The following is a 6,000-nucleotide window of genomic DNA, read 5'->3' as shown; positions in this document are numbered from 1 at the left end:
AACCCAGCTTGCTCATCAGCAATTATATCCTCCTGTTCTAGCCAGTCTAAAAATTTCTTCAGCAGATGTTTAGTAGACAACTTGCTTACAATGCTTAGTAAGCTGATTGGTCTATAATTGGATGGATGCTCCTTCTTTCCCTTCTTATGGAAGGGGACTACTATAGCCATTCCCCAATCATTGGGGATGTAGCCGGTTTCATCAATATAAGTAAATAGGGAGGCTAGGAAAGTTTCCCACCAGTCCTTATTTGTTTTTAGTAATTCTGGAGATATTCCATCAAGCCCAGGGGCTTTTGCATTCTTTAACTGGCTAATATAAGCTTTTACCTCTTCGGCATGAACGGGGGGGGGCATTTGGCCAGATTTTCTATTGTTAGGGCAGGAGGGGGTTGAATAGGATCATCATACATTTTTTGGAAAAAAGAAGTCCATTTATCTGGGGGGATAGCGGAAGCCAAGGGGGAGGCGGCTGTGGAGGCGCGGTTTGACACTAGTTTCCAGAACACCACTGAGTTTTTGCTCGTAGCTGCTTCAGTTATATTGGCCCACAGTTTTCTGGTATGTTCTTTCTTACAGCGGGCAACCAGTGATTTATACTTCTTTTTTAAAAATGAAAGAGAACGATATGCATCTTGATGGTTGTTGTGGGTTTTCCGGGCTGTATTGCTGTGGTCTTGGCATTGTAGTTCCTGACGTTTCGCCAGCAGCTGTGGCTGGCATCTTCAGAGGTGTAGCACCAAAAGACAGAGATCTCTCAGTGTCACAGTGTGGGAAAGATGTGGGCAGGTCATTTGTATCTACTCAGGAGGGGTGGGGTTGAGCTGAGTCATCCTGTAAGAGTTTCCCAGGGTGTGGAATGCTAATGGTGGGAGGCTTCACTGTATCCTGAGGAGGTTCTTTTTCATATGGATTGGTACAGTTAAAGCGTAGCATCCAGACAAGAATAAAAGAACATGAAAGACACTGCAAACTTGGACAACCTGAAAAATCAGCAGTGGCTGAACATAGCCTAACTCAAACAGGACACAGTATCTTATTCCAGGACACCAAAATACTGGACAACACTTCCAACTACTTTGTCAGACTGCACAGGGAAGCCATTGAAATTCACAAGCATAAGCAAAACTTCAACAGGAAAGAAGAAACCTTAAGAATGAACAGAGCATGGTTTCCAGTTCTGAAAAACACCCTGCACTTGTTCCTCTGCAGCAAGTATGCTATGCGCATTGCTACAGCAGAATTTCCCTACTTTCCTCCCTTTTTTTTTTTATTAAACTTTTCCAAACAAAAATAACATAACATTCAACCAGCAACATAGCAGTAACATCAAGTAAGGTACAATAATGCCAATAAATGTTTACAGCTGAGTACATAATATGGTCATGCAATATCATGAGATTAAAGTTACTCATTAAGTACAACTACTAGAAATTTCTTTATGGCTGAGTATTTAAATACAAAGATTCAGATTTCTGGGTTAATGATCATGTAGTGCGGTAGTTTTGTGGTTAGGAAATCATTTTTTGTTAGAAATTCTAGGAAAGGGTGCCATTTTTCATAAAAGTTACTTGGTTTACCGGAATCTGATGACATTTGTATCCTCTCTGTGATCTTTTCCATGATCAGTTGTTCCCACACTTTAGAATACCACATATCTAGATTTGGGGGGAGGTGCGATTTCCACTTTGAGGCTATAGCATTTTTTGCAGCTGCTAAGAGTGACACTATCAACTCTTTGCTATGGCAGGGTATATTTTGATCTTTCCAGATGTCCAGAAAAATTATTTCGGGTCTTAAAGGTATAATATATGTTGTGATTACCTGAATTTGACGCAGAATTGTTTGCCAAAACTTTACTATACGTTCGCACTTCCACCAGCAATGCGAGTAAGAGGCTTGCTCCCCACATTTTTTCCAGCAGAGGGGTGTTCTGGTAGGGTAGATCTGTGCTAGTCTTTGGGGTGTGAGATACTATCGCTGGATTATTTTATAAGATTGCAGTCTAATGTTAATTACAGGGGATCTGATCATTTTGGATCGCCATACATGTTCCCAGTCCTTATCAGTTAAATCTAATTCACAATCCTGTTGCCATTTGTTTTTTATTTTGGTATTCTGTAGCTCCTTAGTGTTCAAAATGATGTTGTAAATTTTCGCTATAAGGCCTTTACGGACATAGGTAGGTGAGTCCAATATCAGTTCAAATTCTGTTCTAGAATTATTCATTATTTCTTTAATTTTTAGCCTATTTAAGAGATATGTCAGTTGGAAATAAAAAAACCAAGGTACTTTCTGATCTATTCTTTGTTCTATAATAGCTTTTTCCAGTATGCCTTTCCATGATGCAATGTCCAGTAACCTTAGGTCTTTTATTTGTTCCCATGCTTCAGGGTCCATCGTGTTATAGTGATGCGGGAAGTTTTTATGGGCTGAAATCACTGAATATCTGGATATTTCAAGAAGTAATAAAATCTTATATCTATCCCACGTCTTAAGCAGGGTCTTTAAAAATAAGTTTTGAGCCGTTAAATGCGGGCGCAGTTCCCGTGGGGACCAAAATATCTCTTTAGTTGTTTTTGAAGACTGGAATGGGCTAAATAATTCAATCCAGGCTGTTTGGTTTTTATTGCATAATATTTGAATGACATTTGACAATCTAGAGGCGATGTTGTAAAGTTCTAAATCGGGGTATTTAAGACCTCCATATTGTGATTGTTTCCTCAGTATCTTGAAGGCAATTCTGGGTCGTTTATATTGCCATAGGAACTTGTTACAAATGATTGCTATTGTCTTAAGATTTTTGGAGGGACAGTGATCGGAATTGTCCTAAATAAAAAGACTAATTTAGGGAGAATAAATGCTTTGATTAAGTTATATCTTTCGTACCAGGACAACTGCAATTTATTCCATTTGTAAAGCATATTTTCAATCTCTTTTATTTTCTGTAAATGATTAAGCTGAAGTAATTCAGCTAATTTGGGTGATAATGTTATGCCTAAATACAGTAAGTTTGAAACCCAATGATACTTGTGTTTCTGCTTTATAATTTTGGATGTCGTACTTGACACATTAATAGGTAGTAATTTCAATTTGCTTTGATTAATCCGTAACCCTGATACTTGGCCAAATTTTGTGAGTTCCTCTTGAAGGGGTTGTAGAGAAGTTTCTGGGTGTGTGACATATAACAAAATGTCGTCTGCAAAGAGACTTAACTTAAATACTTTTTTGTTAACTACTATGCCTTGAATTTGGGCATTATTTCGTATAGCTTCAGCTAGTGGCTCTATGGCGATTGCGAAAAGAATTGGTGAAAGGGGACAGCCTTGACGCGTGCCCCGCTTGAGGTCTATATAACCTGATAGCATGTTGTTGATTTTAATTTTGGCTTTTGGCCCCGCATATAATGCCATCATGACCTGCATGAAATTGTTGCCAAAGTTCATCCTGCTGAGAAGCGTTTGTAAAAAAGAAGTTTCTAACGAATCAAAGGCTTTTTCAATGTCCAGTGATAAAAACACTGCTTGTGAGTGTTGGTTTTTGCTAAGAGCTATTATATTTAAAGCCTTATATATATTATCTGACAGGTCTCTATTAGGTATGAAACCTACTTGGTCTGAGTGGATGTAGCTACCTATAAATGAACTAAGACGTCTGGCCAAAATAGATGTGAAGATTTTGTAGTCTACATTCAGTAGAGAGATCGGCCTGTAAGAGCCTGAGTTAGATGTGTTTTTTCCTGGCTTTGGAATTACGGTTATTGCTGCTTCCACCCAGGATGGTGGGAGAGTCCCTGACTCTGAGATGCTGTTACATGCTTCCAAAAGAGGCGGGGTTACAGAGGTGGCAAATTTCTTATAGAATTCCGCTGGGTACCCATCTGGGCCTGATGCCTTATTATTTTTAAGATTTTTAATAGAAGCTGTGATTTCAGAGGTCGTAATTGGGCTGTCCATTAATTGGCGGTGTGCGTCTGTAAGTGTTTTAATTCCTTTATGGTTTTGAATATATTCCAAGATTTTTTGTTTGTCAGGGTTGTTGGAGGAATATAGATTAGAATAGAAGGTTTTAAATGCTTGAAGAATTTCAGCTGTTTTAGTGTAAGTTTTCCCATTTGTATCTTGTATGATTCTGATATGTTTATTAATTTTTTTTTCTTTTACTTTCCAGGAGATATTGCGCAATGTCCTGGGAGAGTGATTCCAATATTTTTGTTTTATAAAAAGGAGATTTTTTTGGATTTTGTGGGTTTCTAAAGACTCTAATAATTTACGTTCATTAAGAAGTTGCCTATAGATTTTTTTGCCTCCTTTTTCTTTGTGCTGACGTTCTAAGACTTTGATTTTATCCTGAATATTCTGTTTCTGAGTATTTTTCTGCTTAATTAAAAAAGCTGACAAAGCTATTAACTGGCCCCTTAAGACTGCCTTTAATGCATCCCAAATCATCAAGGTGGAGGTTGACTCTGTTTGATTTTCTGTGAGATATTGTTTGATATGCTGCTCTATAATCTTAACGTTGTTTTCATTAAATAACAGATTCTTATTGAGTGTCCAGTGTCTTTCCTTTAAGCCCTCTGAATCTACTGTTAATGCACATTTAACCCAGGCATGATCCGAATATTCTATATTTCCAGTTGTAGCTTGTTGTATGTGATCAATTAAATTGTTGGATACTAAGATGTAATCAATTCTTGTGTATGTGTGATGGCGTGATGAAAAATATGTATAGTCTTTAGTGTTTCCATTTTTCTCTCTCCAGATATCTATTAGGTGAAATTGTTCAAATATTGTTGGTAATTTGGTATCATATTTAGATTTTTTAGCTTTTTTATTGCTGCAGAAATTAGATTTGTCCAATTTGTAATTAGCTATGTAATTCAAATCTCCTCCAATTACCACCGAACCTTCTTGGAAATTTTTAAGTTTTTGCATCACTTCCTCTATAAAACCCAATTGATCAGAGTTGGGAGCATATAATGAAGCCAAAGTGTACATATTACCGTTAAGATGCCCCTTAACAAATAGATATCTTCCCCTTGGATCTCTCATTACAGCCTTCAGTGAGAATTGCACCTTTTTTGACAGTAAAATTGCCACCCCTCTAGATTTAGAAGACCCTTTTGCATGAAATTGGCCTAACATCCAAGAGGCTTTAAGTTCTGCCTCATGTACTGCATGAAGATGTGTTTCTTGCAGTATTGCAATATCTATATTAAGCTTTGCTAATTTAGACAAAATTCTTTTTCGTTTGAGCATATTATTAAGACCACGCACATTTTGGGAAAGTATGTTCACTCCATCTTGAAGAGGCATTGTAACTTAGCACCGATATACTTAATTATATATAGATCAACACTCTAGTGTATATAATCAAACAAACTTATAAACCTCCTTCTTCTGCTATATTTGTCGATGAATAATACCAACCTTATAATAATATGTATATATTAATCAACTACCACTTAATGATTTGTATATAGAATTATTGAGTATTAAATCACAAAACAGCAATCTTTTTAAAAGTATTATCAATTTTGTTTGTTTGTTTGTTTGTTTGTTTTTTGTTTGTTTTTTGTTTGTTTTTTGTTTGTTTGTTTTTTTGTTTAGACTAATATGCCAATACTATAATAATACACAAACTTTCGTGATAACCCTATGTCAATATCTAACCTGCTTATTATTGCAACTGACTAAGTCAAATTCCTAATACAACTACTTATCAATATTTCTAAAATTTAGTGCAATAAATTCTAAACTTACTAATAGATTATCTTAAGCAACTTTTGTCTAGAGTTCTACCTTACCCTATAATGAGCTGATTTTTTTTTATTTAATTTTTTATTTATTTTATATATATTTTTTTGTATTTATTTTTGTGTATATAATAAAGTTCACAAATAAACTTAAAACACTACAATTCAAATCTAATACACTTACTAAATTCTATATTGTCTAACTCTTAATAAATTTTACTATCTCTACAATCTACTATTTACTAT

This window comes from Eublepharis macularius, chromosome 3 (genome assembly GCF_028583425.1).
Source record: "Eublepharis macularius isolate TG4126 chromosome 3, MPM_Emac_v1.0, whole genome shotgun sequence".
NCBI classification, from domain to species: domain Eukaryota; kingdom Metazoa; phylum Chordata; class Lepidosauria; order Squamata; family Eublepharidae; genus Eublepharis; species Eublepharis macularius.
Note: the sequence above shows the minus strand (reverse complement) of the source record.